The sequence below is a fragment of the Crocodylus siamensis genome, chromosome 3, assembly GCF_052110815.1.
Source record: "Crocodylus siamensis isolate JL-2025a chromosome 3, ASM5211081v1, whole genome shotgun sequence".
Taxonomy (NCBI): Eukaryota; Metazoa; Chordata; order Crocodylia; family Crocodylidae; genus Crocodylus; species Crocodylus siamensis.
Genome location: NC_143397.1, coordinates 110,237,872 through 110,258,807, shown reverse-complemented (window position 1 = coordinate 110,258,807; position 20,936 = coordinate 110,237,872).

The following is a 20,936-nucleotide window of genomic DNA, read 5'->3' as shown; positions in this document are numbered from 1 at the left end:
TAGCACTGACCTAGTAAAGGGGCACCTGGAAGGGTTGGATGTATTTAAGTCAACAGACCCTGATGATCTTCATGCTAGGGTACTTAGGGAACTAGCTGGAATCATAGCGGATCTGCTGGCACAACTGTTTGAGCATTCATGGTGCTCAGGACAGGTCCCAGAGGATTGGAAAAGGGCCGATGTGGTCCCTATTTTCAAGAAGAGGAGGAAGGAGGAACCAGGTAACTATAGTTTGGCTAGCTTCACCTCTATCCTTGGCAAGACCTTTGAGAAAATTGTTCAGGATCACATTTGTGGGGGACCAGTGGGTAAAATAATGCTAAGGGGCAACCAGCATGGGTTCATAGCAGGCAGATCCTGCCTGAATAACCTGGTTTCTTTTTACAACCAGGTCACAAAATGCTTGGATGAAAGAATATGGGTAGATGCTATTTACTTAGATTATAAAAAGTCCTTTAACACAGTGTCACACCCAGTTCTTATCGATAAACTAAACAGTTGCAATGTAGATGACTACACAGTCTGGTGGGTAGAAAATTGGCTTATGGAATGCACCTGGAGAGTGATGGTGGATGGGTCGGTTTCTACCTGGAGAAATATGAGCAGTGGAGTCCTCCAAGGCCCTGTCCTGGAATCAGTACTGTTCACTATATTCATTAGTGACTTGGATTAGGGAGTAGAACGCACCCTGTCCACGTTTGCAGATGACACCAAACTATGGGAGGAGGTAAACAAACTAGAGGGCAGGGAGTGAATCCAGGTGGATTTGGACAGGCTGCGTTAGTGGGTGGAACAGAATAGGATACAGTTTAACAAACATAAGTGCCATGTGTTGTAGTTAGGGAGGAAGAATCATCAATACTCTATAGCCTGGGAGGTACCACTCTTAAGTAGCGGAGAGGGGTCTCGGAGTCATAGTCACCTCCAAAATGAACATGAGTCACCAGTGTGATGAGGTAGTAAGTAAAGCTAACCACACCCTTTCTTGCATAAGTAGGTGCATCACAAACAGGTCTAGGAAGGTGATACTTCCTCTCTATGCAGTATTGGTCAGGCCTCAGCTGAAGTACTGCATCCAGTTTTGGGCACTGCACTTCAGGAGGGATGTAGATAACCTGGAAAGGGTTCAGAGGAGGGCCACTTGTCTAGTTAAAGGCCTACAGAAAAAACCCTATGAGGACCAATTGGGGGACCTGAATCTTTTCAGCCTCCACAAGAGAAGTCTGAGAGGTGATCTTGTGGCTGTCTACAAACTTATCAGGAGGGGACAGCAGGAAATAGGGGATGTGATGTTTACCAGGGTGCCCATCGGGGTAACTAGGAACAATGGTCACAAACTGAAGGAGAGCAAATTTAGACTGGACATCAGGAAAAAATTCTTTACAGTGAGTGTTTCCAAAATATGGAATACACTTCCAAGGAAGGTGGTGCTGTCTGCTTCCTTGGAGGTATTTAAGAGATGGTTGGACAAACACCTGACTGAGGTCATCTGACCCCAGCACTCTTTTCTGTCCAGGGCAGGAGGTCAGACTTGATGATCTAATAGGTCCCTTCTGACCCTAAAATCTATTCATCTATGAATCTTTGAAGTGGGATTACTGTGTGCTCTGAGAATCAGACAAGCAGATAAGAAGTGTTCTGGAAAACCATCCAAGAAGGGCTTGACTGCATGTCTTCCTGGCTGCCTGCTTGTCCAAGTTGTTGGACTGCAGGCCCTGACTGGGCGCAAACAAGTCACCTCCATGCTGTGTGTCCCCAACGGGCCTTCTCGTGTCGCTCCTGGGAGCTCTGCCCTCCTGGTTGGTGGCTACTCCCCGTCTGGACCTGTTTGTTACTGTGGGTGTTCGTCTTCCTGCGTCGCCAACCCCGCTCTCTCCTGCCACAACTTGTTGATCCCCCAGTGGGGTGGGGCTAGTTAATGGGTCCCTTGGTGGCCCGGGCTTGGCCCGCCGGTTGCACACGGGGCTCCGCCACCCCTACACCCGGCCTCACGCCACCTATGGGCTCCACTTCCCCGTGCCTGCTCCGTGTTGCTTCTTCAGGCTTCTACCATGGCTTTTGTCCTCAATCCCCACAATCCATGGGATACTCCTACCCTAATGTCGACCACTTCACACCAGCCTGCACCAATGCCTCAGCCTCACCCTCTATAGACCCCACACCACAAGCCCTTCACCCTTTGTGACCCTCCCTACTTGGAGGTTCTGACATCCTAACTACCTCACTGACCCTCCACCAGATCCCTATTAGCATGAATGGGGAGGGGCGGAAGGAATTCCCCTTAGTTGCTCTCTAGCTGCCCCGCTCATGTTCCTTAACCGACGTCTGCTGTCTCCGATCTCCCTCCAGCCAGGTGGTCCTTGGTCTTTCGTCCCTTTTCGGCGTAGCCCACACCCACCGTCTTGGCACTTACTTCAGGGTCCTCTGAATCCTCCTGGGTTGTCCCAATCTTCAGTCGCTCACCCTATCCATCGCTTCTGGGTCGACCCGCTGGCGTCCCCGTCGTTGGGCTTCCCTTCTGGGTCACTGCTCCCTACGGCACAGTGGCTCTGCGTTGCCCGTCTCGTGGATCCTGCACCATCGCTGGCCCTAACAGCTGTTTGATCCCCGGGCTATCTGCTGCCTCTGGAGCAGCAGCCGCCATTTTTAAATCCCCCAGCCAGCATCTGATGCTGCCATCAGCTGCTGGCTGCAGCTGTACAAAGATGCAGCTAACGAGCCACACTGGTTCTCCCTCCGGCTCTGCATCTCTCCTGTCCTGGGCTCCAGGTAAGTGTCCCTTGTTACCTCAGCCCCCGGGACACTGTGCATTGCCCTTCACCTTTGAGCATGACAATCCAGCCGTCTTTCCCCCAACCTGTCAGTTAGTCGTCACTTGAATTAATCCCTACCTCTACATAGATTTAATAGATTTCATAGATTTTTAGGGTCAGAAGGGATCGCAATAGATCATTGGTTCTGACCCTCTTCCCTGATCAGGAAAGAGTGCTGAGGTCAGATGACCCCAGCTAGGTGCTTGACTAGTCTCCTCTTAAAGATCTCCAAGGTAGGGGAGAGCACCACCTCCCTTGGATGCCCATTCCAGATTTTGGCAATCCTCACTGTAAGGAAACTTCCTAATGTCTAATCTAAATCTGCTTTCTGTTAGTTTATGGCAGTTGTTCCTAGTAACCCCAAGGAGTGCCCTGGTAAACAGAGTATCCCCAATTCCTTGCTGTCCCCCACCTGATGAATTTGTAGACAGCCACAAGATTGCCTCTCAGCCTTCTCTTGTGGAGGCTGAAGAGATTCAGGTCCCTTAATTTCTCATAGGATTTTACATACAGGCCCTTAACCATATGAGTAGCCCTCCTCTGAACCCTCTCAAAGTTATCCACATCCCTCTTGAAGTGCAGTGCCCAGAATTGGACACAGTACTCCACCTGTGCTCTTTTCAGTGCTGCATAGAGGGGAAGTGCCATCTCCTTAGACCTGTTCATGATGTACCTTCTAATGCATGAAAGAATGTGACTTGCTTTATATACCACTTTGTTACACCGATGACTCATGTTCATTTTGGAGTTGACTATGACTCCAAGATCCCTTTCTGCTGCTGTGCTGCATAGAAAGTCACCTCCGAGTCTGTATGTGTGTTGATGATTCTCTTGCCCTAGATGCAGCACTTAGCACTTATCTTTGCTAAGCTGCATCCTATTCTGTTCTGCCCGCTTTCCCAATCTGTCCAAATCTGCTTGAATCCACTCTCTGCCTTCCATTATGTTTAATTTGCCCAATAATTTGGTGTTGTCTGCAAATTTGCTCATGAGTGCTTATGTCTCAGAGATGTCTCATATCAGTTAATTGCAATCTGCCAACCCACTGCAGTCACGTCACAGCCCAGCCTTATTTCAGGTGTCAGCCTGAGATACCTGATGTCAGATGTTAGTTCCCCATGACTTACATACCTGGATTCTCCTCTTCATTGGACTCACTGGAGGCCAGGTTTATTGAACTGCTACTGCCTTCCTTGCTTGAGGCAGCAGGAGGACTTGCAGTTGAACCCATGATTGGTGAGCTGGCAGGAGCAGAGGACCACCTGTATCCCTCTAGTCTGGTCTGTGCTTGGTGTTTGAATACCACTATTAACAGTTGGAGGTACCAATACTGTGGCACCTTACGCACTGGGATGCCATTCCAATGAGCTCTTGCTACTCCACATCAGAAAGCAGCTTTCATATTCTTGGCCTTCATCCTGCACTGGACTCCCATCTTGTTGTGCCCCTATGTGGCAAGTCTCCTGGAGACATTCAGGTACAAGTGCAAGTTCTTGGTTGAGCTGCTGCCGACGCTGAACTGGCTTAACACTCCTGGGTCCCCCAGTACATGCACCAGGCTCTTAGTTTCTTTATAGGACCAAGTTGTCCTATGCATTCTCATAGGGTCTCTTCTTCCCCTTGTCTGCTGCCTTCTCTCTTCAGCCTCAGACTTCTCAGATCAAGGAGGGGTACCTGCACCTGGGCTCCTGTGCTGTCAATTTATATGACTCCTCGTTTTGATGAAAAAAGCTTGGAGAACAGACATGCAGGTGCCATTCTGGCAGCTTTGTTTCATTTGACCATACTCTTTTCCACAAAAAGGGCACCTAAAATATGTCTAGATAAAAAATTAGCTATGTCCTGTCAGGTATGCCATGGAGGGTTGCCCACAGGGTCCCTTTTGGGCCACGGCACAACAGAGGACATGGCACAAGTCACCCATTGTCAAGGCACCAGTCCTTGCTCACATGATGACTGAGTGGATGGGAGAAAATGTGTTTGCTATATGGATGAAAGAAAGAAATTGTTTATTGTAAGGATGACCAGGATCTGGTATACACTACCCAAAACGGTTGTGCTGTCAGTCCCCAACCTTGGAAGTCTTTGGAGACTGGACAGATGTCTTTCTGTGATCATTTGATTTCAGCACTGCTCAAAGTGCCCTGAGTAAGGTGCTTTCACCTGGATGATCTTTCAGCCCTTACTACCTATATGAATCTGCAGGATTCCTAACCTACTATTCAACAAGCAAGTCAGCTGAACTGTGTGAAGTTGCCTTGTTCACGCATTGTCCACCACGCATGACAGAGTGCCACCGTGGATTGTAGCATCCAGGATGCACACAATGCTCCTACCACCTTGTCTCTTACTGCGACAGTAGCACAAAATTAATGGCTATAATGGGGTACTCCAATTCCATCAAGGAAGTTACTCACGACTCATTGGGGAACTTTGTCCTGTGTTAGCCACTGCTTTTCCCCAGTACTTTGACTGGGTCATACAAAAGCCAGGCTCAAGCCTTCTGTCTATGCAAACACCAGGGATGGGGCGGGCAGGCACTATCATGGTTGGTCCTGTGATGGGAGGGAAGGGTCAGGTAGGGGTCTTTGGCACTGCTGTCTTGGTCAATGGGTCACAGGGTCTGGGGTAAAGGTTCCTATCCTCAGGCTGAATCCGCAACCCCTCCCACACACAGCAATGACTGGCACCAGTGAAAAATGTTGCACTGGGGAAAATATGTTAGTGCAACAGTGCTCCTAAGACTTTGCATGAAAAGTTACAGCCTTGATGAACCAATTCTACCCTCCACCCTCCACTCAGAGATTTCTGTTAGTCCTGCTGTGTCTGAATTATCAAAACCCCTCTCCCCAAAAGCACTGATTCACATGCTGGACTTACTTCCATGATCCTGAGGGACCATCAAGCATGGCTGCCCACTTTATGAATCCTTATGAATAATGGGTCATCCCCCACAACATGTAGGAATATATACAATGAACTTTACTATAGGGTAGGTCGAGTGGCACAACAGCACTGCCCTGGCCCCTTGGTAACACCACTTCAGAAGACTGGTGCACAGCACACACACACAGGCATGATAAGTTTCACACAGCATTTTATTTGTTATCTCCTTTCCCTTCCTCAGAACTGTGCAAGAATGAGCGTGCCCTCACATGGTGAGGAAGGCATCAATTCCTGTGGCAACGGCATCCTCAGTATCACAGCTTAGGGTCATGTAGCGCTGTGACAGGTATCCATCCAGCCATCGGCAGAGATTGCATGGCAGACCGGGCTTTCCTCTGCACCGTCACAGCTAAGTGTTCCAAACCACAAGTGTAGGTGTGCATGGGGCACCAGCAGGATCATCATCAGCAGGATGTAGTGGCTAGGGTGATGTTCAGCTTGCATGAAGAGCTCATCATGCATGGCCTAGGGCACACACAGCAATGGCATGCTCTGTGACCATTGCCATTGTGAGGTGGGGAGGTGCTGTCCACAAATTGCCTCCTCAGAGAGTGCCCCAGGGGAGCTGGCAGCTGCTTGGCAGGACCCTCACAGTTGTCTTGCAGCCCCATGTGATATGAAGTTGAGTGCCAAGGGCTGTGCAGCAGTGCATCATAGCGATTGTCCTGCATGAGCAGATGGTGGGCGGAGGAAAATGTTCGGGGTGGCAGCCACAGTTGCCTGCAGCTGGCCAGCAACTATCACAAGACTGCCCACAGAGGATGTAGGGGACCAGAGGGAGGGTGGGGGGTGGGGATTTGGCTGGTGGCCTGCAGTGGTCTCCTGGCTTCCATTTATGACCAGTTGACTTACCATTTCACTGTGCACCACTGTGCACAGCCAAGTTGCAATCTGAGGAAAGGCAGGGAACTGCAATAGTTGCCAAACATCGTATCTGAGAAATGTTGCAAAAGTTCACAACGTGTGAAATGTTGCAAAATTTCACAAAGGGCCTATGTCTCTTGGCTCTCCAGAGCCAACATTTTTATGTGGAAAAGAGTACAGTTCTGGGTACAGAACATCTCAAGGTTATACACACATGCTGCATATAGAAATTATGTTTAACTAAGAGAATATATAGAAGAAAAAGTGTCTATGTCCACTGTTCTCTCTAAGGATTACCACTTGCTTTCAGGGCTGGGTCTTTCCTTATCAATGAGGGATATTTTGTAGCCACTTTACATTTCAAATAGTGCAATTATCACCTAGTTAGGGTGATCTCCCTCTCTGTGTTCTCCTCATGCAGCAACAGGAGCAGCTGCTGAGAGGGGCTTGTTAATACTTTTCCCCCGGTCTTCCCCCTTCCCCACTCCAAGCCCACACACTGGATCTGAGGCTAACTAGCAAATGCTTGGATTTTCTTTATTCCCTCCCCTTCATACACACATCCAGATGCAGGCATTCTTGATCCCTCCCAATAAAGCAGGGAGACAGGGGAAATTATTCCACCCAAGAACTTACTAAGGAACACACACATAAGTAATGGAAGCCAAGAAATTATTGAAATAAGAGGCAGTAGAAACAAATAGGAACCTCACTCCCATCAATTTGTTTTCTTTTCTAAGCTATCCACAGAAGTAAGAGTGGAGTTGATTACTTGGCTTTCTTTCCCACCCATGCATCCTCCCTTTGACCTACACCTTGCTCCCTGAACCACTGACCTGCTGACATTGGGAAGCCCCTTTGTTGATGGCAATGTGGCTGGGGGAAAAGGCTAAGCTGTAATACTCTTGGCTACCTCCTAGACAGAGACAAGCTGAGTGGAGCTACTGTGCCCTTTCTGGGAGAGGAGGGAGGGGGTGGCGTTTATGAGTGGTGGGCTTGTTCATGCACTGAAGGACATGGTCCTTAATCAATGTGCATGTCTCCTGTAGATCCTCACAACACTGCATGGCCAGGTCAAGAAACTGGGCTGTGCAGTTTAGAAGCTGCTTCATGAATTCTATTGTGTTGTCCACACTTCAGGTTTCCCAGTCATTATCTGCCCTGAGCACCTCTTGGACTTTGTCCCACCAGTCATCCATGGCAGCCACTTGGATTTGTGCTGCTTTTACCAGTGCCTCCATCATGCTCTTTCTGGACCATCACTGTCTATAGCAGTATTCCCATATGCATTCTGCTCCAGTGGCAGCTGGGGTTTGAGGCTCAGATGCATGTCCCCAACTGGCATCAGGCATGGTAGCTGTTAACAAGAATAGCAAAATAAAGTGTTCATGCTGCGGTAAAATATCTGTTCCCCAAACATTAAAAAGGACTGTGAGAGTTTAGCTATGCCCACAAAATAAACCACAGTCTCTCATTATAATATGAACTGGTTAATTTCCTTTATTTCTTGACCACCACAACTTTGATGAAATAAGGTAGGGAAATAAACACAGTCTTGAGAGACAAAGAAGATACAGTGTCTGCAATTCAGCAAAATAGCTTTTCTGCATAGTTATTATATCTCTCTTAGACAACCAACATCTTGGGAATACTTAGTTCCCTCTCTCTTTGGTAACTCTCACTTTCTTGGTTGCTTGCCCAGTTCTTCTCTGCACAGGTCCCAAGCAAATGGTAATCCTCTGCTACCTTGTATTTTTTACTGATGTCTAAATGTGGGGTTCATTTCCCTTGGTTAATCCTCATCCACTTTTGTTTCTTTCTCTTTTAGGTCCCTGGGAAGGTATCAGATGTCCTCAGGTATCGGACTCACCAACTTGGAGGTCTTGAAAGTCACCTCACTTCGGCTTCCCCGGTAAGTCTCTCTCTGGGACTTTTCTTCTGTTCCCTTCTATCTGCTGTCTGTCGTCTCTCTCTTATAGTCTCTCCATACTTCTTTTTAGTTTCTTTCTTAGTTTCATAGTTTCATAGTTTCTAGGGTCGGAAGGGACCTGAGCAGATCATCTAGTCCGACCCCCTGCCATGGCAGGAAAGAATACTGGGGTCAAATGACCCCAGCAAGATGTTCATCTAACCTCCTCTTAAACACCCCCAGGGTAGGAGCCTGCACCACTTCTCTTGGAAGCTGGTTCCAGACCTTAGCTGCCCTGACTGTGAAGTAGCGCCTCCTGATATCTAACCTAAACCTATCCTCTGCCAGCTTATGACCATTATTCCTGGTCACTCCTGGCGGTGCTCGGGAAAACAGTGACTCCCCCAATGCCTGCTGATCCCCCCTGACTAGTTTATAACAGGCCACAAGATCCTCCCTCCACCTTCTCTTGTGGAGGCTGAACAGGTTCAGGTCCCGTAGCCTCTCCTCATAAGGCCTGCCCTCCTGTCCCCTGATCATACAAGTGGCCCTCCTCTGGACCCTCTCCATGCTGTTGACATCCCTCTTGAAGTGCGGTGCCCAGAACTGGATGCAATACTCCAGCTGCGGCCTGACCAGTGCCGCATAGAGGGGGAGGATCACCTCCTTGGACCTGCTTGAGGTGCATCTGTGGATGCATGACAAGGTGTGGTTGGCCTTCCTAACTGCCTCCCCACACTGCCGGCCCGTGTTCATCTTGGAGTCAATGATGACTCTAAGATCCTTTTCCGCCTCCGTGCTGACAAGAGGGGAGTTCCCCAACCTGTAGGTATGGTGCCGGTTGTTCCTCCTGAGGTGCATCACCTTGCACTTGTCTGTGTTGAAACCCATCCTATTCTCATCCGCCCACCCTTGTAACCTGTCTAGGTCTGATTGTAGCCTGTTGCATCCTTCCAGTGTGCCCACGTCCCCCCACATCTTAGTGTCATCAGCAAATTTGAACAGGGTGCTTTTTACCCCCTTATCTAAATCACTGATGAAGATGTTGAACAGTGCGGGCCCGAGGACCGAGCCCTGTGGAACCCCAGTGCCCACGTCCTTCTGGGTTGAGAAGGACCCATCTACTACCACCCTCTGGGTGCAGCCCTCCAGCCAGTTGGTGACCCATTTGACTGTGTGGGTGTCGACACCACAGTCCCCCAATTTCTTAATGAGAACAGGGTGAGAGACAGTGTCAAAAGCCTTCCGGAAGTCCAGGAATACTATGTCCACTGCTACCCTTGCATCTAATGATCTGGTGATCTGATCATAAAAGGCCACTAGGTTGGTCTGACAGGACCTGCCACTGATGAGCCTATGTTAGTTGCCCCTAAGCATGTAGTCCCCTCTTGGCCCCTCCTGGATGTGTGCCAGCATAATTTTCTCAAACAGCTTGCCTAGGATCAAGGTGAGACTAACTGGCCTATAGTTTCCCGGGTCCTCCTTCCTGCCTTTTTTGAAGATGGGATCCACGTTGGCCCTCTTCCAGTCCTCCGGTACCTCACCAGAGCACCGCGAGTGCTCATAAAGTTGTGCCAGGGGACTTGCAATGACCTTGGCCAGTTCCTTTAGAACTCTACGGTGGAGATCATCCGGGCCGGCTGACATGAATACATCCAACCCCTCCAGAAGCTCCCTAACTAAATCCTCGCTAACCCATGGCCCAAGTGTGGCTCCCCCGGGGCCCGAGGGGGGCCCAGCAGGGAGGTTGCTGTTCTGGTCCCTACTTAGGAAGACGGAGGCAAAGAAATTGTTAAACATGTTAGCTTTGCCGTCTGGTGTGACGACCAAGTTTCCCATGGCATCCTGCAAGGGGCCCACATTACCCGGGATCTTCTTTTTACCCCCTACGTATTTAAAAAAGGACCCCTTCTTTCCATTGGGTATAAGCCTCCTTTTTAGCAAGGAGACATTCCTGGATGCTTTTGGTGAGCCATGGAGGCTTGTGTGCTCTCCTGCTCCCTTTGATCCTCGTTGGGATTACCTTCCTTTGGGCTTGGAGGATCGTCTCCTTAAGGAGCAACCACTCTCCTTGGACACCTGGCTCCCCTCCCCTCTGGGACCTCAGTGCTTCTCCAACTATCCTCCTTAGCTCATTGAAGTCTGCCCTCCTAAAATCTAGGGCCGCTGCCTTACTGCATGCCTTTGCCACCTTGCGCTGGATGGTGAATTCCAGCAGGCAATGATCGCTGTCGCCCAGGTGGTCGAGCACCTGCAGCCCCCTCACCAGGTCATCACCCATGGCCAGCACTAGGTCCAACAAGGCATCCCCCCCCGGTGGGGCTGTGCACCTCCTGGGTTAGATGGAGGTCCTGCACTCTGGCCAAGAACCTACGTGAGCATTCAGACCTGGCTGACTGCTCTTCCCAGCAGATGTCCGGGAAATTCAGGTCCCCCATGACTACCACATCCTTAGCTTTCACTACCTCTGTGAGCTGACCCAAGAATTCCTGGTCAAGCTCTTCTCCCTGGTTGGGAGGTCTGTAGTAGACTCCCACCGTTAAGTCCCTTTCCCCTCAACTGCCTTGTACTCTAACCCAAAGCACTTCAGAGTGCCCCTCCCCTGACTCTTTGCTAATTAACGAGGATGTGTATTCCTCCTTAATATAGAGCGCCACGCCCCCACCTCTCTTTCCTATCCTGTCCCTCCTGTACAGCCTATAGCCCTTGATATTGACCGCCCAATCATGCGTTTCGTCCCACCACATTTCCGTAATCCCCACTATGTCCGGGCTGGTGTCAGCCAGCAGGAGGGTGAGTTCCTCCTGCTTGTTGCCCATACTATGAGCGTTTGTGTAGAGGCATTTGAGGCCTCCTGTGAGTGAGTGTACTGACCCCCTAGTCCCAGCATTACCCTGGCCCCTATCTCTTACCTGTTTGATTGCTTCGCTCATCGGTCTGGGCTGGGCTGTAGTTGTGGGTGCTGTTTGGTCTGGGAGTCTGATGTTTCCTCTGCCCTCATCTTCCCCGTTCCCCGACGAGCCTAGTTTAAAGCCCGTCGGAGGAGGTCCGCCAACCTAGAAGAGAACACACGCTTACCTTTAGGGGAAAGGTGGAGCCCGTCCCATCCCAGTATGTCTCTCGTCGTGATGTGCCGGTCGTGGCTGAGGAAGCCAAAGCCCTCCTCGAAGCACCATTCCTGTAGCCACCAGTTGGTCTCCGCGATGCACGTTTCATGCCGTCTGCCTCGTCCACTCACTGGCAGGATAGAAGAGAAAACCACCTGTGCGCCCATCTCCTTCAGCACGCACCCCAGAGCGTGGTAGTCCTCCATCAGGCAATCAGGGCTCCTCCTGGCCACATCATTAGTGCCCACATGGACTAGGACCATGGGGTAATAATCGGTGGGCTGGATTACGGTCTGGAGCATCCCTTTCATGTCCTGAATCCTCGCTCCAGGTAGGCGGTATACCTCGTGTGCCGAGGGGTCCCGGCAACAGATGGGACCCTCTGTACCTCTCAGGATGGAGTCACCAATGACCATCACGCGACGCTTCTTCCTCCTGGCTTTCTTGCCTCCTTCAGCTTGCACGGGACGCGGTGTGCATGGAGTTGCCTCCTCCCCGGTTTTGTCCTCTCCATCCTTCTCCTCCAGGGCTGCCAGAGCTTCGTACCTGTTCTCCAGCCGGACTGTAGGAACTGGTGCTGCTGTGTCTCAAGCAGCCCTGGCACGGGAGGTGACTGTCTGCCACTTAGCAGTGGAGGGCTCATCTTGAGGTGCATCCTCCTTGGTTGTACAACCCTGCAGGTTCCAGTCTCCATTCCCCTTTAAATCCTTTTGGCTGTCTCTCACAGCCTGCACTCTCTCTTTGCTCTCTCCACCCATGGAGCTCTTTGTTTTAGTTTTCATTCAGGTCCCGCTCTTCTCCATCTGGGTATCTCCACCCCTTTCTCTCCTTGGGCTCATTGCCCAGGTAAGTGCTCAGTTTCCTGTTGCTCCTCCAGAGTTCTGTGATGGGGCAGACTTGTTGTCCTGTCACAAGGATGATGACCCACTTCCCACACTACATGCCCAACACCCCAGCACATTCACAACCCAATGGCACTGAAATAGTGCCTGCCAGGGTGGTGATAATGGATATAATGTACATTCCCCAATACTTTCAAGTACCTGGTTGCATGTCCTCTTGCATCTCAGGAACAGAAACTGATCTTTGGGTCTCTGGAGGTACCTCTGATGTGGTAACTGTATCTAAGCAGTGTCCTCCTCCCGCTTCTCCTTCTCATCTGTGCTCACCAGTAAAATTGGAGGGGAGGCTGGGATCATGATCAGGTTCACCTCCTCTTGGCCACCCCTATCATCCAACAGCATCAAGCAGTCACCCCACTGACATGCTCATGTTTCTGTCTTAGGACACTCTGAGTCTCATTCATTAGGTGTGCTCTCCATGATAACGCTAGTCCCAAATGCCAGGAGACAGGAATCCTTGCCAGCATCCTTGGAAAAAATGATGGATGACTGATTGTAGAAAGAGCAATTGTGTGCACTGCCCCAGAACAAGAGTTCTCAAACTTGGCCTAATATGTGCACATTTCAGGGCCTTGATTTTGCTCTGGCACTGTGTCCAGTCCCGGTTGTGTACTCATGCTTTCATTTCTTTTGCTATTGTGGTATACACTGGCTTATTCCTCCTACTTTCCAGCCACAAAATGATCTTTTCCTCCAACCAAATGTCAATCAAATCCTTCAGTTCTTCCCAGCCAGCTTCTTAGCTACCTTTTAAAGGAAAGGCGTCCATGTATTACACCTTGTTTCTTGATGTGCTGTTATGCCATGAATACCTGGCATATCTGGGCAGGTATTCATGGCATAACAGCACAGCTGCTGCAGGGGTTCCCATGGAAACCGTCCCAAAACCGAACTCTTGGGGATGCTGGGAAATGTAATCCTGAAACACAGAAAAGAAAATGTCAAATGGACATGGCTTTTACTTCCTGCCACCCATACAGGCTGTCATGTACTACCCTGTGGTCCTGATGTTGCACACACTGCTGCCACCACCACCAGCACCACAGGTGGTGTACATCCTCTCCCCACCCCAGCTGTGATCACCACCAGCATTGTGGAGGAGAATGAAGAGCGAGACACTAGCAAATGGTATTGCAGCTGAGGGAGTGTGGCAGTTCTTCTTAGTACTTTAATACTTAGAAGAATCTTTTGTATTTCTTATAGTGCATTCCAGAAGCACAAGCAGGGCTAAGAACAGCAAATGCTGCATGCCAGACCTGCCCCCTGGGATACAATGCGTCCCAAGCAATATACAGATAATTTCAGAAATGTCCCACCATGTATCCTATAGTGGGGAGGTGAGTAAGGTGCTTTCTGGGGACTATGGGCCAAAACCAAACTTCTTTTTTCTTCCTCTGCAGAAGACTGAAAAGATCAGACAGAGAAAAAGAAGGTAGTGAAGAATAAGAAAAGAAGACATAGAAGAACAGAAGAAATAAGTTAGTAAACAATAGGAAACAGTAATAAGGATAGATAGATATGTAAAAAGAAGAAAAACAAATAAATAGATAAGAGTAGATAGTAGAGTATAGAGTAGTATTTATAAATAGTATACATATTTTAAATATGTAAAAATAGTATAAATATTGTATATAAGAGAAATCTTTATAATATTTTCTAATATGTATCTACTGGTAGTAAGGTATTCTTCATATTTCTTTTTTGTAATATTTAAAATGCTTAACAATATTTATAATGTTTTTATCTTTATTATGTTTTAATGTTTTTAATTTTTTATACTCTTTTAATATTTTTATAATGTTTGTGTAATGTCTTATCATGGTTTACAATGTTTATAATTTTAATAAGGTTTTTTAGAATTATTGTACTTTTCCTTACATTTCTTATTTATTTATGCCTATATTTATTTACTTATTCTTATATGTTTCATTATTTATTTACATCTACTTTTATTTTTTAAAATATTTATGTATATAGATTTTTATATTTCTATTTCATATAATCATTTATATTTGGATTTAATGTATTTTACAAGTATTTCTATTTTATTTTTATTCATACATTTTATTTATTCATATACTTACTTTCTTCAAACTTTACTTATTTGTTGATTTGTTTAGCTATCTACTACTATTTACTACTGTTTACCTATTTAATATTAATATACTATTTGGGGAGTTGTTCTGGATGAGTATAACAAAATAAAGATTTACAGTAAGATCTTGGCGTGTTTTCTTTCATAGGTGGGATGGTCTGTGAGTTCACATGGTTTGGGGGTGTGGGAGAGGGCGCACACAGCTTGGCATGGGGATCTCTGCCAACCATGGGCTGACTGCTTGGAGGGTGCAAGTGGCAGGGCACCTATTTGGGTAGGTTGGGGAAGCTGTGTGGTGGGGGCAAAGGGTGATGAACATGGCAGGATTCGGGGGGGGGTGCATGGTGTGGGGATAGGGGATGCATGGTCTGGGAGTGCAGTAGGGTTGTGTGGATAAATGGCTGGTGCTGGGGCTAGGGCTGCGGCATGGGGCTGGGGCAACAGCTATAGGCATGAGCAGCTTAGAGCACTCCTGGAGGGTTCCCAGCAGTGGCTCAGGGATTACTGGTTGGATGGTGCCCTCTGCCATAATTGAGTAGCTAAAACAGGAGTGGGGTGAATTGGTCAACAGCTCCCCCTGCTGGAATTTAATGAGAATTGTGCACCAGGCTTAATTCTTTTTAAAGGCTATTATGTGTAAACAGTGATGAAACATTCTAAAATAAACCATTTAAAATGTTATAAACCTATTTAATTTAATAAGGATTGGACTGTTATGTGTACAAGTGCCCATAAAGAGAAATCACATAATAAAGAGAGCATTATTTTCAATGCCTATTGGAATGGCAATAAAAAAATATTGAAACAGTTATTCTTTAGGTCAGTGGTTTTCAGGCTTCCTGAAGTCATGGAACCCTTTCATATCGCTTCTTTTGCCATGCAACCCCAACCCCTACACTGCCCTCTGGATTGCTCTGCTATTGCTCCCAGTTTCTTTGCAGAACACCTGGTGACATGTCACAGAACCCCAGGGTTCCACAGAACACAGTTTGAAGACAGTTGCTCTAGATTCACCTGGAACACACTGAAACTTACGTATTCCCTATCAATTGGAAGAATTTCAACAAGTGAAAGGGAAAGTACCCCTCTACTTTCTACTCCAGCTGTTGCCTCTTTTGCCAAAGTGAAACTGCTGAGTCAAGCTGGTTGGCATTTTTTCACCCAAATATTTTTTCACTGAAAAAACGGAAAACCAAAAAGTTGCTATTTAAAAAAAAAGGAGTAGCTTGTTCCAAGCATGGCAGGGGAGAGAGAAGGGTGAGTGATACAGATTTTTATCAAAAGAGGGACAATGGCTGCTTGGAGATTTTTTTTTTAAGTGCTTTACTGGAAGCAGCAGTGTATTAGTTTAACTTGGCTCTGCAGTGTCTCTATAGATCTTGCACTTCAAAGGCGATTAAAGCACCAAAGAAGTCCCACTAAAGCACCTGATCTCTACAGACATAGGGCAAGCTGGGTCCAACTAAGGCAGTGCCTCTTCTGGGCATGTGCAGAGCTTGGTGCAGGAATGTGCCAAATTAAATGTAAAGTGCCATTTTGGGTTTTTTTAAAGTTCTGCAAGCATTTTAAGAGCTTTCTGTTGTGCTAAGCAGTCCCCTGGCACACATTAATTAAATGGCACAATGGGAAGATGAAAGACAGCAAGTTGAAAGTTGGTTGCCCACAACCTAACTGAACCAGAGCAGTTTTGGGGATGGGAACCAACAGTCTGTTGATTGTTGGTCCCAGACCTGGGACAGGTACAAGTTTGGTATGATAAAAAACAGTCACAAACAAATACTCTTTTGTGGAACATTTTTGTGGCTGTTTTCCCATTTTGTCAAGCCATTAATTATTATTTATTGTCAGCATACATGTATTGCTTAGATATTTTGTGCAGGAAGTCTGAGGTATATGTGTTGAAAAGTATTGGTGCTATCACTGACCCTAGGGGGATTCCATTCTTCCTAGTTTGTACTCGACTTTTTTTCTCCTTGGCTGGTGGTAGTGAGTTCAAATGATCTATTGGAGATCATGTTCATGATGAAAGTGGATAGCTTGTGGTCAGGTATCATGGAGTGTAGTTTATATTTAAGGCCTTAATGCAATGCACTGTGTCATAGGTGGTGGTAAGGTCGATAAAGACCATGCCTGTTTTCTGCCTCATTTCAAAACCATTTTCTATGTCAGATGCAAGTAATGTAACTTGATCAGTGGTACACTGCTTTTTCCAAAAGTCTACTTATTCTTTTGAGATCTGGGGGCCAATGATACTTTCTATTCTCTTCAGAATTACATGCTACATGAGTTGGTATGTAATGCACAGAAGTGAGATAGGTCGATAGCTCTTTGCATCATCTGGTGGTTTACTGGGTTTCAGGATGGCAATGATGTCAGCTTTTCTCCAGATTTTGGAGAATCTCTTTCTTTCTAGACATTTATACATGAATTTCTGAAGCCATCTTTTTATTGTGGTTCCAAGTCTGGTAACAAGTTCTGGAAATATCTTATCTGGTCCAGCAGACTAGCCAGTCTTGATAGCTTTAATAGCTGTGTTAAACTTATTGTCAGAGACAGAGGTGATTAAATTAAGGTTGGCATAAAGCAATTTAAAGTGTTCAAAAGTCAGGTGTCTAGTCATTTCTATGTGTTGCTTGCTTATTTAATTGCTGTTGTTGTGTGATATTTTTGCCACAGAGCTTCCTGACACAGAGAAATGTTGTTTTTTGGTGCCTTTCCCTGTAAAGCAGTTAATGGTGCATCATGCTTATCTGCTTGAGTGTGTCATATCCAATCCTTCGATGCTAGTAAACCAGCTCTTATTTTCTGTATTCTTCAATTTTGTAACCAACTATTCTGTAGTTCTTTTTATGATTGCAGGGGCATTGAATAACATTATAATGTTAAAGGGCAGCTCTCACTGCTTATCCCAGCATGGCATATAATGGCTTCTATAGCCTCTAGGTACACAAAGTTTGGGTATTTCAATTAGGCAGTACTGTAGCCTTGATCAATGTTGGTTGCTGATGGACTCACTAACTGGTTTGTTTTCTTGTTGGTCAGCCCTTGGTATTTCTGCCAATCCGCCTTTTGAAAATTCCATGTTGGAGCTGGTCTGGATGGTGTGGGCTGGAAAATCATATTATCAATACTGATGCATAAGGGTCTGTGCTGAGATGATTGAAACATGTTAAAAACTTTTCTTACCAGTACTTTACCCATGTTTCCCTTCCACCAGGGAAGGCTCCTTCAGATCATATATGAGGGTTACATCATTCAGGTTTGCCCAGAAATAAAGATTGTCCCTGTTGGTACTGTTATTGGTAGGGTTACTATATTTTCAATTCCCAAAAAAAAAAGACACCTGTTGTGCAGTGGGGGAGGGGGGCAATGACTGTGGGAGGCAGTGATATGCTAGTACCCTGCCCTCATCCATTCTTTTCCCTTTACTCCCAAGCCATAGTGCCCCCCAGCCCTGCTTCTGCCCCTCACTCCCAACCCACAGATCCCAGCCCTGCCAGAGTCCTTCACTCACAAACTGCAGTACACTGTCCCCCTGGGCCATGCTGGTGCCCCTCACTCCCAACTTGCAGCCTCCCATCCCTGCTTTGCCCCTCACTCCTGACCCACAACCCTCCCATCCATGCTGGTACCCTTCATTCTCAATTTGCAGCTCCCTGGCTCCCCCCAGCCCTCCCCCCAGGCCTCCCAGCTGCCCCTGTCCCTACTGGGGCAGAGTGCAGTGGCTTGGAGTAAATCTGGCCCTGGTGTGGGCTTGAGAGAGGAGGAGGGGAGGCTTGTGGCACCCCATACCCTGAGATGGGGCTGCCATGCTGTGGCAGGAGGTTTGGCCTGGCCAAAACCCCCAACCCCTGGGCAGTGTCTCCTGGCTGCTCCACCTCTGTGGGCACAGGTACTAGCCCTTGTGCTGATGGCCCAGCCACCGAGTTCCCTGCTGCCCTCAAAAGACCACCTTGCCCCCTTCCCCTGCTGGAGGGGCAGGCACTCTCCCATGTCACCACTACTCTGTCACAGCCCCAGCCCCAGCCCCAGCTCCAGCCCCCCAAACCAGAGTTTGAAGCTCGCGGGTTGCATGCAGACACATGTTGCTCCCTGCCTACAATCACCCCTCCCCCTGCTCGCAGCAGTGGAGCAAAGCAAAAACTTGGACATTTGGTCAGACTTGAAAAACCCATTCTGGACAGAGATTGGAGGATTCAAAAACAGGACATGTTTTGATGTTGACAATTCAAGTCACCTGCATATAATGTAATCTATTCCTAAACAGGCAGAGATATGATTGACAACATGGCAGAGGGTGACTTACATATGCTGCTGATGATTATGTCATTGACCTGGACAGCGTTCCATTCTATTGCACTGTGAGAGGTGTTATGTCCCTGGATAGTATATGGTAGGTCATTTCTGATGAACGTAGCAAGGCCATGGATTCTGCTGGCTACAGAGTCTGCAAGGCTGTAGCCTGGAAGCTTCATGTTTCACAGCAGCTCTATATATGTTTCTTGTAGGACTGCATGGGGTTTCATTTCCCTGGTGATGCACTCCAATATTGATTGCTTGAACAAAGTGTAGCCCTCACTTTAATTTGAAGAACAGTCAAGCTTTCCCCTTGTAGATAGGAGAGGTTGCTCTGTGTTATCCTGTCTCAAAACTGGAAAATCAAAATTCCGTTTGTCATGGAAGTGACTTTTAGTTTCACTTTACAGCTACTCATAGGAGGCTTCACAAGAAGATAGTAGCCCAAAGATAGACAAGACAGACCTGGAAAAGACCCTGAGTACTGATATGGAATGCATTGCTGACTACTTCCATAAGTAGCACTTAAAGTTGAGCATCAGTAAATTAGTATCATCACATTTCCACCTGGACAATCATCATGCCAAGAGCACACTGAATATCAGAGTAAGCAACTATATTCTTTCCCATGAGCATACTCCAATCTACCTATGAGTCACATTAAACCATTACCTTACCTATAAACATCACATTCATAAGGTCAGGAGTAAAGTCTCTGCATGGGAGCTGCCTTAAGATGTTTAGCCAGTATGATATGTGGTGCCAGTTTTAAAGTGCTCAGAACCACTTGCACTTGCAATGGTATATTATGCCCCAACAGAATATTGTACTCCTGCATGGTCCAGAAGTTGTCACACTAAAAAGCTGTACTTAGTGCACTGTACTTCATGCACTGAGACTCATAACAAGCTGCACAATTTATACACATACATATGTACTTCCTGTACACTTAGGCATTAGACCAAGTGCTATAAGAAGACAGATCCTAACGTCATTATTGGTAATAGAGGCAAGAGATGATGAAAATAACCTGTTCCATCAACTGTTAACTGAAGACCCAAACATATGGAGGTTTAAGAGGCTTAAAAGTCATAAAATGTTTGTACACAAAGCCAGCAAGCTCCTGGAAGAGATTGGGGATCACAAACCAAATGTATGAGCAGCAACAGCCTGGACCAACTGCTGGGAAAGGTCAGGTCTATTCCTATAGCATTTTATACCAACACCAAATAAATCCCACATTGGGCATGAACTTGTCAGAGAAGCATAGGTCAAGCTGAACAGGCTGAGATCTGGATACAGATGCTTCAGACCAACACTTAACAAGATGAACTTTTTGAACAGACCCCTGTGTGAATGCAGTATCCAACAAACAGCACAGCACTTAATTGAAAGCTGCAATCTTTATAAATGCCCAGGTGGAGTCAATAGAATCTGCACATTGAACAATAATACCAGGCAGTGACCCACAGATTTGGAAGTTCATATCTGATGTCATACAGAAGAAGAAGACTATTTATAGTGAAATTATGGTATCTGCTTCCCATGGATTGCAACCTTGACATGATGGAGAGCATTGTATGCTACCAATGACCTTGAAAGCGATGATATCTGGAGTTTTGTGCTCCTGGTAGGGTCATGTATGGTGACAAGGTCTAGAATGAGTTTTCTAGACTAACAGTGATACAAAAATAAAAGTCCTCAATGGCAGAACAGGTGGTTGAAGCAAGGCTATTTCACAATGTCATTGAAGGCGGAGGAAGGCTGCAATGCAATAGAAACCTTTAGTCATCTAAGTTTTCCTTGCCATCAAATTAAGGTTTTCCTCCTGCCAAGTAGTATGTACCTGCTGATGTGCAACAGCATTCCCATGTGTGACAGGGGCAGTGTCCTGATAGACTTACCCTGAAGTGACGAGTTCCTGAGCCGGTGGGATGCAGAGAAAAACTGGAAGTCTGGCAGAAGCAAAACTGCAGTGGAAAAAAACACCACAGCAATGAAAGA